The sequence below is a fragment of the Schistosoma haematobium genome, chromosome 2, assembly GCF_000699445.3.
Source record: "Schistosoma haematobium chromosome 2, whole genome shotgun sequence".
NCBI classification, from domain to species: domain Eukaryota; kingdom Metazoa; phylum Platyhelminthes; class Trematoda; order Strigeidida; family Schistosomatidae; genus Schistosoma; species Schistosoma haematobium.
In genome coordinates, this window is record NC_067197.1 from 34,796,119 (window position 1) to 34,808,472 (window position 12,354).

A 12,354-nucleotide genomic window follows, 5' to 3' on the forward strand; every position below is an offset into this window, starting at 1 on the left:
ATTTCACTCTGATCTTAATCTTATGGTTTTAAAACATATGATCTTTCCAATAAAGCTATTCCCATTAATAAAGTTTATGTTCACTAATTTCAAAAAATTAACCTAACATTATTGACTTCTGTATTACTGGAGGATTTATTAATAAAATGTGGTGTAATTTGTGGTGTATTGTCTTCAGAATCAGACTAAAATAAAAAATAATGACTACCCAATTTAACTACATAACCATTCAGTAACTTTTTGCAGATAGCTCCTCTAACAGTAGTACCCTATGTGGTGGTATAAATATCTTGAAATTATGAAAAAAAAACAGAGCTTTAACGCGTCTGCTTGATACTAAGGATTATATCGCAGAGAATGTTGCCTCTATTGTGATAGAAGGCACATGTATACACTTACGACAGAATTTTATAAAAACTGACTGATCCTGTTGTGTTGTAAGACTTAACTATCTCATGATTCCTGATTGGAATTCTTTTGACCGGGGAGAAATTATTTAAGAGAAGTGATTATACTGAATGTTTCGGCTACACTTTCATCAACCACAAAATCTAAATTCTCATTGTTTTCACAATTAATTATTAATAGCCATGATCGAACTCAGTTCCCTAAGCTACTCTGTCAAATCTAGTGGAAATATTTTACAACTTGATATATAAAATACGTTCTTCTCATCAGAATATAATTCTATATCAGTCAGCAACAATATCTATAAGCATTGGCCTTAACAACTCATATTGGGCTGAATCATACTTTATTCTAACTATTAACGATGAGTAAATACCAGCAAGAAATCGATATTAACATAGTTTCAATTCTTTTCATCTATTTTACCCTATTTGCTCAAAACGGTTAACTCATATGATTAATTTAAATAATTTTATTTTCGTTATGATGCACTTAAAAATACTAAATATAACTACATCTTATCTATTGAAGGTAATGAAGAATCAAGTGCAACACTTCACTTGGAAGAGTAATATCTATTCGATAGACCATTTTGACAACGAAATAATATCTAAAGTAAGATATTTTTATTTCTTAGCTCTAAAACAATTAGAGTGTAAGTGAAAGGCTTAAAGTGTAATGGCTGGTCCTATGTCGAGCTGACGTAGCTTATTCTAGCTTCTAAAAAACAATCTATCCATTCTACTTAAGTTACACTATGACTTTGTCAGTTATTCGCTTACCAACCTTGACTGTTGTCATATGAGCGTATGTGTGTACACTTCTTATCCTAATCATCACATGTCTGTAGCTTATTTTTGTGTGGCTATAAATATTGATTAACGCTTGATTAAATGGAGTTGGCTTACACGCCATCTCCACTGCACGTCATCTCGCTTCACTCTCTTCTCTTTGCTTCGTTCCTCTGATTGTCTGTTCAGATCAATTAATGTACAAAATATACATATTCAAAACTTCATTCGTATATCTGGCTTATTTAATTCCGTTATTCACTAACGCCCGATTAAGCCGATAATTTTATACGAGGATTGGCGACATGTATACTTCGATAACAAGCAGACACGATCCAACAGGAGTCAGATCTAGGACCACTAAAAAAAGCCATGCTCAAAATTAAATTCAACTTGAATTCTACATAGACAAGAAATAAAGAAAACCTTGATGAATGTTTTGTTATTTACTCCTAACTAAGACTGATGTCATACATTTAAAAACAGAGGTCATATAAATATTTTATTCCCCAGTTCATTGACTTAGCAGAATCGTTTGTAGATTTAAAATGATTTTGTAAATACAGCTGAAATGTATCTTGAATACTGTTGATTCTACTCAACGTTGTTTGTTTAGTCATAGGTGTTAATATTAAGTAAATCTTATACATAATCTGTAAGTTTAATTTACAGGTTAGTTTGTTATGGAATTAAGAACAACTACAACTCGAGATTCATATTACACTAATGAATTATTCAATGAAAATCTATCAGTAATATTCTAATTAGTTCATTCTGATGACGAGTCCCAAACAGGACGAAACACGCGTCCTGGATTCCACTGCTAGCCACTATTCATCTTTGCTTAAAAAAGCTTGTGACTTAAGGCTATATCGAGGCAATACGCACAGGATGCACATATACCAACATGAGACTGATCAACTACAGTCCTAAATAACAATGGGAAGATACAAGTAACACAACACCAAGTCAATAAATCATATTGTTTAAAAACAACATTAATCAAACGATTATTTTAAGAAACTTTCACTGATGAACTCTACACAAAATATAAAGTTATAAAGAGAGAGAGGGAGGGAGAGAAATGTAATCATAGATTACAATGGCTATTTGGTTCAATGTAATATGAAACTTTAACATCCTTAGTCTCTCATAAGTTTATTCGTTAGGTTCAATGTACTATATCTTATAGATTGATTTATGAGATGTTATATGATTTCTTTAGTTCAATGAAATCAAACGTAGTTGAACAATGGATAAGGAATTTTGGTTGTGATTAATAAAACGTTATTTCAATCATTACCACAGTTACATTAGACACTTACTTGTTGATGTTTTAATGTTTTAACAGCTAGTGGTTAATTCACCAACATTTAATATTTCGGATTGAAACGTTTAGTATTGTTATCTGAACTAGATTGTTTAATTTATGAAAGTTCAAATTTTATTCTGAACAACATCATCATCTCTTACTCCATGTAAATGTAAATTAAACACAGATGATGTTATGTGGAATATTTAAACCTTCTTAATGAAACCATCTAATTCAAAGAACATAACAACAACAAAATGTATCACTCTGACCTACAAATTTTCACCTTCATTTTAGGATCTAAGGTTTTAATAATAATATAACCTAGATTTTTAAAATTTAAATATTACATTAGAAAAAAACACACTTGGATAACTAATGAAGTACTGGAAAATTGATCCAAGATGAAAAATATTTATTCTCAATTGAAGTATCATCGATGGAGTGGGGGTCCATCTAACAATTTAGAAGCAGGCCCAATTTTGAATAAAATTCTATGCTTATATATTTTATTCCACAAAATACGTCATCATAACAGGAATTTTATCGATAACTTATTTAAGCAACTTGGCACTGTTCTAACAAAAAAAAATGGTAGACTCTATTTGGTCTGAAAATAGGCTTGGTTACTGATTTGTTTATAGACTCTAATAACATGTTCTGCTCATATGAAATAAATCATAGTACTGAAAAGTAACAATGTTAACCTTATTTTTAATCGTCAATCTAAAACTAGAATAAAGATGACTAGTGGCTATCAGTGGGACCCAGGACGTGAATTAAAGCAATATCGAAGCACTACGTACAGTATGCACATATGCCAATAATAGACTGATCAGTCGCAGTCCTAAATATCAATGGGAGGATTTAAGTAAACAGTACCAAGTGAATTTAGAACTACAATATATTATATATATATATATATATATATATATGGTTTATAGTAAAACAAATTTTCCTAGTCAACTCCTTAAACTGTTAAAATTCAAACTGTGTTTTCTTGGATATCAAATTTACACCCTTTTATTTGTATTTTGTTCAATATAAAAAGGAAATCATACCAAAGCACATTGAAAAGAAGTTTGTTATTTTGGCTTCAGACAAATGAACCGCTAGTATTACTTATGAATACAATAAAAATATAATATTCCGCTATAATCTCTTGTCATTTAAAATTCAATGGTATATATGAATGTATATATGTGTAATGGTTGAACTATCAACATATAGTACTTGAGTACCTATTATTACATTACTAATTCTTACACGGTTTCTTTTTCTCCTACTATTCAACCTCCCTTTATTCTTCAAGTGTCCAACCGACAATCTAATCATTAACTATTATTTTTCGCCTTCTTTCGTCTGGTTTTTGTTTTCATTTCCTCTGTTACTATTTTTACTAGTTCAATTATTGTTTGTTTTTCCAGTTAAATATATTCCTTCTAATTCTATTCACATCATTTTCGGCAAAAAATCATTCAACTAATCATTAATATTTGTTGTCTGAGAGGAATTGCTTTATTGTGAATGTGTGTGTATGTGTATGTGAGTGTGTCATATTCAAGTACTATTCATGACATTTCTCATTTGACTTGATGTTCAAAGAGATGCCCCCAGTTATTACATAAAATATCGGGAAGTAAAAAGTTGTTTTAAGTTAGAAAGAATCTTGAACAATTTACATTATGGCTTTTTTAAAAGAGAATTAAATTATAAACAGAGTAACAGTTGAAAAGCACAACATACTTGTGGTAAAAATATATTCATTATAACAGTTACCAATAAAGTTTTGAGAATATTCTCAACTATTTTATAATGATTCTTTGAACTAGTTAATATTTCTTTGTTAAGATCTCATCTCATATGATGATCATCAATAAACATTTGAGGAGACAATAATTTCTGAACGAACCAATGAAATGAAAGACATAAAGTCTTGAAATTTAGCGCGAAATTTATTCATCCAAATGGTTAAATCGTATTTCAACATCATAATTGGTGTAGGTTAGTGATCTAAACCCTAATCCTAGTTTTTAACTCTTCATTCTAATACTAGTTCCTTACACTAATTTATAATCTCGTTTTAACCTTAGCAAGTAGGTCGGTTTTCCCAAGGTCACTTCAGAGTCGCTCAAAGTTCGTCCATAAATTACAGTCTCAACCAAACATTTCCTTAAAAAATATCATGTCCTAAGGTAGTATAAACATATTTATATGTTGTAGGGACCATTTATCACCTAAAAAATTCAGCGAAAACTGATCCGTACTAGGAACCATTTGTACCGTAAAATTTTAAAATTCAGTATTCGCTTCAAAGCTCTATAATTTATGAGCAGAGATGGATGGTGGCTAACATTGGAACCCAGAACTCGCATTCCATCCTATTTGTAACTCGTCAGCTGGATTTACCTGCATCTCAGAGTTGATGTTCCCTCTGGTACTCGAACCCAGTACCATTCGCTTTAAACCCCATCGCATTATCTACCTAGCTACTGAGTCCTGATAACCACTTGCTTGTGCAAGGGGGTGAAGTTTAAATTCACTTGGTATTGTCTACTAAGTGGATAACGTGATGGCGTTTAAAGTGAACGATACTAGGTTCGAGTCTCATAATGAACATAAACTTTGAGATTCAGGCAAATCCAGCTGACAAGTCCCAAATAGGACGAAACACGTGTCCTGGATTCCACTATTAGCCACTATCTATCTTTTCTTAAAAATACTCAATATCTTATGTTTATTTGTAAGAAAAACTCATATAAATTGATTTGTTTGGGTAGAAAAAAACCACTTATTCAAATTAAATCTACCAATGTTTGATTATCTTCTTTTTCTTTTCTCTTATGATTAGATCCATACACATATTCATCTTAAACTACTATACGTTTTCCATTAATTAGTTTTAAACTAAACTTATAAATAACATAGTGATTAATATCACTTTAGTTATTGTTCAATCCCTTTTTTATTTTTTAATAATAACACAAAATTCAACCCACCATAAACAAATATACAGTGAGTAATGGAAGAGAATAACAAGAAGCAAATATTTTTTTTTAAAAAAAGAGTTTTATATTTGCATAATTTATCATTTAAGCAATTCATTAACTAATTGGTTAACTAGTAATTTACATGATCGTTTTGTGTTAAGATATATATTCTTTTAATTTATTATTGGTTAGTAACTGGTTTCCTTTTGTTGATTTCTTTCCATTATTAATGTTAATTTATTGGTTTATTCATTTATATCTATTTTCATTGGTTTGAATATAAACACAATATCTTATTAATTTAATTACTTAGTAACTATAATACATATCACTCAATTATATGTGAATTATATGAACAATTTCTTAAAGAAGGTTAATAACAGTCAAAGAAGCATTTAAATTTGAATGATGTAAAATTGTTATTATATATTGTATTGTGAGATTTTTCTATAGTATGTAGTTTGAGAATATTTTCAACTGTTTTCTCTAAAAGTTGGTCCACCAGGGTGCTTGGTACCTGTGTGGTTGTGCCACAGGATTGAACTGTACTATTCAGATTGTAGCGTTAAAGCCTGCATGGTGTCTGGTTCCTCTGCTAAACGGGGTTGAGCTGCACTGTTTGGGTCTTTACGTAAAAGTCCGGATGGTGTCTGGTTCTCCTGAAAACCAATGTAAAATCACCCTGGCCCACAAGGGTATATTATATATAACTTTCTCTAAAAGTAATTTTATATATCTGTAAACGGTATAGTGCGATAAGACTTTGTTTCTAGTGTGATAAACTCATTAGTGTTCTAAAGAAGTATAGAATTTCAGGATTCGAACCCAGGATCTTTCGGTCTACACAAAACCCCTTCTGATATGAACCAACATATGCTCACTAGTGGCTGACTTCAGAAGTATATCTTGGAGTTCTAGTGAGAAGCAGTGACTAGTGGAGCTCAACCGAGTCAGTTGTGAGATCGTAAGACTGAAAACAATGGTGAATGTGTCGCTCAATTTCGTGAAGTAGTTGAAGTTAGACATTAACTTCGTTGGACGCCGACGTAGTGGCCTAGTGGTTAGACGCTCGCACGCGAGACTGATAGGTCCCAGGTTCGAGTCTCACGAGGGGAGGTCGTGGGTGCGCACTACTTGGGAGTCCCACAATAGGACGAAATGGCCGTGCAGTTATTTCAGGTTTTTCATGGTGGTCTAACTTCACTTGACTAGTGATCTCAACTATTGAAATTACTACAATATCCACAAAACCCCTTCTGAAAATAAGAGTAGTTAATGCGATGAGTTGACTTTAACATCTATTGGCCATTTTTCGATCTGTGATGAAGTAGTTATAGAATAAAAAAATTATGTGGTTTGACTTGTGAGTATCCATTAGACATTGAGCAATTGGTTGGTATTCTATAGGAAAAAACAGGACTGTTAATTAATGATGTTTTGAAAAGTGACATAAAGTTGGTGGTTTTTCGTTTGTCTTTTCTTATTGCTGACACTTGTTACAATGTGGTGAGACATGAAAATTCTTTCCAGTAAAGATACGAATGTCCAGTAACTTGAACAGTATAAACCTACAGTCTGTATACTCTTTTCTCAGAGTAATTAAACTTTACTAATGATACATTACTAGATAATATGCTTATAATGCACCACAAAGACTATCCTCATTACTTATTCTGACTGGCGTGTTCATTTGTAACTGAGAGAAAATGAGAGAAATAATCAGAACTTGAATAACCATGTTTCTCCAGTTACCTCTAAAACAAAATTCAAAATCATACATAACTCAAACCAGTGATTTGACTGATATATTATCATATATTCCGGTTGAGTAGAATAAGTAATAGTTCTGAATCTATATAATGATATAAAAGTTCATAGATTTATTGAAATGTACTCCATAGGTTACTAGCGGAGCGACGCTTGAATACAATAACAGACAGTATCAGAATTACAAGTAAAGCGTACAAACCTTATATTATTTCATTCAAATACCACACCAGGAAACAACTTGACTTAACATTGTTAGGATAAAAACTTAATTAATATAGATTCATTACGTTTTTTTTCAATTTGCGGAAATTCTGGAATAACTATTATGTATAGATCACTGAATATTATTTCACTGATATCTTATGTAATAACCTGTACAAATACTATTCTTTAACTGAAAAACTTATTTGATCATAGTCAACCGAAACTACAGTTTACAAGATGTCCGCTGTTCGATAATTTCGGCTAAGTTGTTAAACGGTCATTATTAAGAATAAAAAGCGCTTCCCATTTCAAAAACCAAAATGATTATACAAAATACAATTAAGTTAATATACATTAATCAACATTTAGTTCTTTTAGGCGGTCTGCTTGAATATCTGGGCTACTTGTTTCTTACTTACTTACTTACTCCTAATGGAGCATAGGCCGCCGACCAGCATTCTCCAACCCACTCTGTCCTGTTTCTACCATCTGGATATTTCAACAAGCTATCTTTTTCCTAGTTTGTTTTAATACATCACTATGGCTATTAATCGCATAAATTATCCAGGTGCGTTTCTGAAAATTTTACAACCCTTCGCTATACAAGTTAGGAAAAAGCACAATCGGAGTCATCGTAGCTGCTGGCAATATATAGCGAAAAGAATGCACATTGTTCACATGTCGATTCTTGAACTGTTAACTTCTGACTGGCAACCACTTAACATTTATCGTCAGGATCGATCAAGAAATAAGAAACGGGAACTTGTTGAAATACTTTATGCTAGGAATTCTATATTGTACTAAAAATATAATATTGAATAAAGCCAATAATAATTATGATAAATACTGATATGATTCGTTTAGGAAGAAATTCCCTCATGAATTTCAGTGAACTGTATAATTGGATATCATCGTTCGCGGCTAGTTGTCATATAAGTTTAATAAAACTTTGCATTTCTCTCCTAGGTTCATAGTTTGTGATTATAATTTCTAAAGTTTTTCTGTATTTCTATTTGGTCAGGACGATGTTTTCACATTATTTGTACTGGTCTATGAAATAAAATTGCGAAATGAAGTCATAAAAATTCCATTTACTTTTTTTGAAATTTAGTGTATACAAGTTTCACTTTACTCAAAATACTCCTCACTCTTAACAATTCACTTATCCGATATCTATTTCTGTTAAAATATGAATAAAACAATGATGATAGTATTAATAATATGCCAATGCTTTAATAAATGAAGAACAACATTCTTCAAATGAACATAAATTAAACTATCTGTTTATACTTTCCATTAATCTATTCGTTTGAAGTCAAATGTAAATTTCTCATTACAATTGCTATTATTATCATTGATATTAAGACAGATCATTATTTGGAACTAGCCAGAATTAGGCATTAAAAAAAAACACAAAAATGTCCATATTTAATCAAATAATTAGAGAATTCACAAAGAAAACAAAAGTCGATGAGACTATAATTTGTGGACGACCCTTAAACGACGCTAGACTGACCTTGAGAGTGTCCACCTAATAACCAGGACAAAATGAAGGATATAGACCTGTGTGTGGAATTAGAATTATGATTTACAGTTAATGATTAAGACTAGATTTAGGGTTTTCATTACGAACTGACATCAGCTGTAATGCCAAAACTCTATTTATCCAAATGGACGAGTGAGTTTCGCACCAAAATCCGAGACCTATTATCTTATACGTGATTGCTTCGTCCATAAATTACCACATTTGTCTAATTCATTGGTGATAACCAGCGATTGCCACTGGTCTAAGTGACTCGACCTCATCTACACAGTTTTGAGATATTATCTGGTTGCTAGGAAACTCTGAATCTAGGTTTTATGGTAACAGAAACTCATCGGTAAGGTATGCCTTTAATTTTGATGAAATTGATAATCGGTGATCGATTGGAACTTGCATCATTCAGGTTCAAAGTTGGAGATATTATCACGAAAATGTTATGGCTGCGATTGGCATCCTGTAGGACAGAGATATTTACGATTGACTGGTTGCTGAGTAGTGACTAATGTCATGCAGAGTCACTAAGATATGTAGCTAAGCCGGAACATGATCGATACTATTCAGTCAGTGTTACAAGACTAGATAACACACTATCTCTGTCATCATTCTAATGAAATTAATGTGATTCGGTGTGTAGTCGACACCAACTTTCCATCTTTTTGTGAGTTAAATATGACGAATACCACTACATCGGTCTATTTTCCTGATTACGTGAATTTTGAAACTAATAAATGTAAATTTCAATAAGTAGAAACCACATTGTTTCTTTATTCATAATACTTTCGTCGGCAGTGTGATTAACACCTCACTATATTTATCATAATAATGCCGGAAATGCAATAGATCGAGTTCTTCACTTTGGGATTTTTTCGCACAACTCATTTATTAGATTCAATTGTCCACAGTAATTACATATAAAAAATCTTTATAAGTCTAAACAACGAAGTTACGCTTAACATTCGAGAAACATCACGACTAGATCTGTTTGAGTGTGGTAGTTATGAAAAACAAAATAAACACTGTGTTTGCAAAGCTTGAACTATGAGGTGGTAAATACGCTGTCGAAAACACAGTGAGAGGAAAATACTCACGAATAATAAGTAGCGCTCATCTGTTAGTGACCGTCAACACATGTCTGATAGAAAAGTTAAAAAATGTACAGGTCTTTCAAGACAGAAGGTTTTAAGAGTAGTGGGAACGAGGAAGAATAAACGAAGATAAGCACATAGCTGACACCAAACAGAAATATCAGTTACGGCAAGCTGGCCACGAAAATAGTCTAAGTAATTCAAACTACTGACTATTGATAAGTAGTGTAACGTGCAGCAAAATAGGTGAGGAGGAACGAAGAACACTATAGAGGCGAATCAAGTTAGTGTTTAATGACTAAGACTCTGTTGTGTCTAGTAATATGTCGAGCCCAGGAGGATTATTCTAGTTTTCGGAAAGACCAATATATTCATTTTTCTCGAGCCACATTTTGACCTTGTCAATCATTCACTTATTAACCTTGATCGCTTTTATATGAGCGTGTGCGTATTGCTTAGCCGATTCATTACGTATCTGTAGCTTTTGTCTGACTATAAGTATTGAGTCTTGCTTTATCAAAACGAAATAACTTACTCACCTTCTTCGCTTTACTTTCCCACTTTTCATTCTAAATGTTTGTCTGGATAAACGAGTGCTCAAAATGAATTCACCTAACGCAACCCGTATTTGGCTTCTAATTACCACCGTCACACAAATTGGGTTAGCCTAGGTAATACACGGAGTTAATTGAAAGATTTAAGCTCACAGCATCTTCACACAACCAAACCGGAGTCAGATACTAGGCTACGGAAAATCACAATCTCACCAATTCCCTGTAATTACCAGTTATTAACAGTCAGTTTTCATTAACAGAACAATTAATAGAATTTCATTCCTGAATAACTTTTCAAAGAGCTTCGTATACAAAATCCCGATTATTTTTGTTAAGAGTAAGAGAAGTATTCTGAGTAGAACAACATGAAATCATTTTATTTTGTTAGGTCCTCATGAGCTAATAACAACTTGCAATGTTTTCAAATAAATTCTGAAAACAACGATGTAGTCCAATGAAGAGACCTTTCGACCATTCTGTTCGCAGAACTGTAAAATCGTACATACATACAACAACGAATGGAACAAAGCAATAAAAATAGAACAAACATACAGAGCTGTAGTTCGTATTTATGCATGAATACGACTGGATCTTGGATCAGTGGTCAAGACGTTGGGAATTCTCGTGTAAGACCGAGGGCCCTGAGTTTGATTCTCTGTGGTGAGATAGTGGATCCCCACTGTTAAGGAGTCATATACTAGGACGACGTAGTTTTCTGGTGCATCCTCGTTTTCAATGGTAGTTTAGCTAGAATCAGTTCGTGATTTAAACGATGAAAATACCATGAAATTCTATATCGATAATAATTAATTACTCCATTATCCTTTTAACCAGAAATAAACTACTTTTATTACACTTACCATGAGCGTAGTACACGAAGTCAAGCTATACGCTAGTAAATTATTCATGGAAGTCATTTACTATATATAGAATTATGTACTTAATGCTCTTACTATGAGAGCTAATAATACTATCTGGCTTTTCAATCCAAATTAGTTGCAGCATCGTCCAAGCCCGTAGCATTTAGATTGGATGTCAGACTTTTTAATACCAAGTAATAGGTCCATTGTACAAAGCATCTCTACATCAGATACAAATCTTGATGGCTGATTCTTTACTGACCATGTACTAGTTTAGAAACTTTCAACTCTATTCCTGAATTATTTCCGTTCCTTAATTTCCCTAAGTAAGTACTTCGCTAAATATCCTCGTTTGACAATCGCTCTTTATTTGTGTACGCTAATCACAAGCTTCGAAGCCTTTAATGAATCTGCGTACCAACTAACTAGGACAATGGTAATAAAAGGAGTCCTTAAATATTTCCAGAAGCACGATACAAATCAACGACGATGAAAGTAGACAATCAGTTGTATTGAGCTGAAGTTCATCGACAAACATGAGTTGAAGAGTTTTAAACTAAGTCTTTTGACCGATAACGAAACTAGTTTATGTTGACTGAGAAGTCAGTGAAATCCAAAACACTAATAAGTTATACGATAATCTTGCAGGTCATCAAAATTCTTAAAGAAAGTGTATTTCTAACCGAACGTTATGAAAACAAACTTAAGACAGCTGCTGTTTTGTGGATGGATGATCTTCAAACAATAAAAATAGTGGCAAAGCACATTGTTATCTGAGCGTTCACTTAAATACATAAGACCATTTTAACAAATCTTTTTCGGTCAAAGTAGTTACAC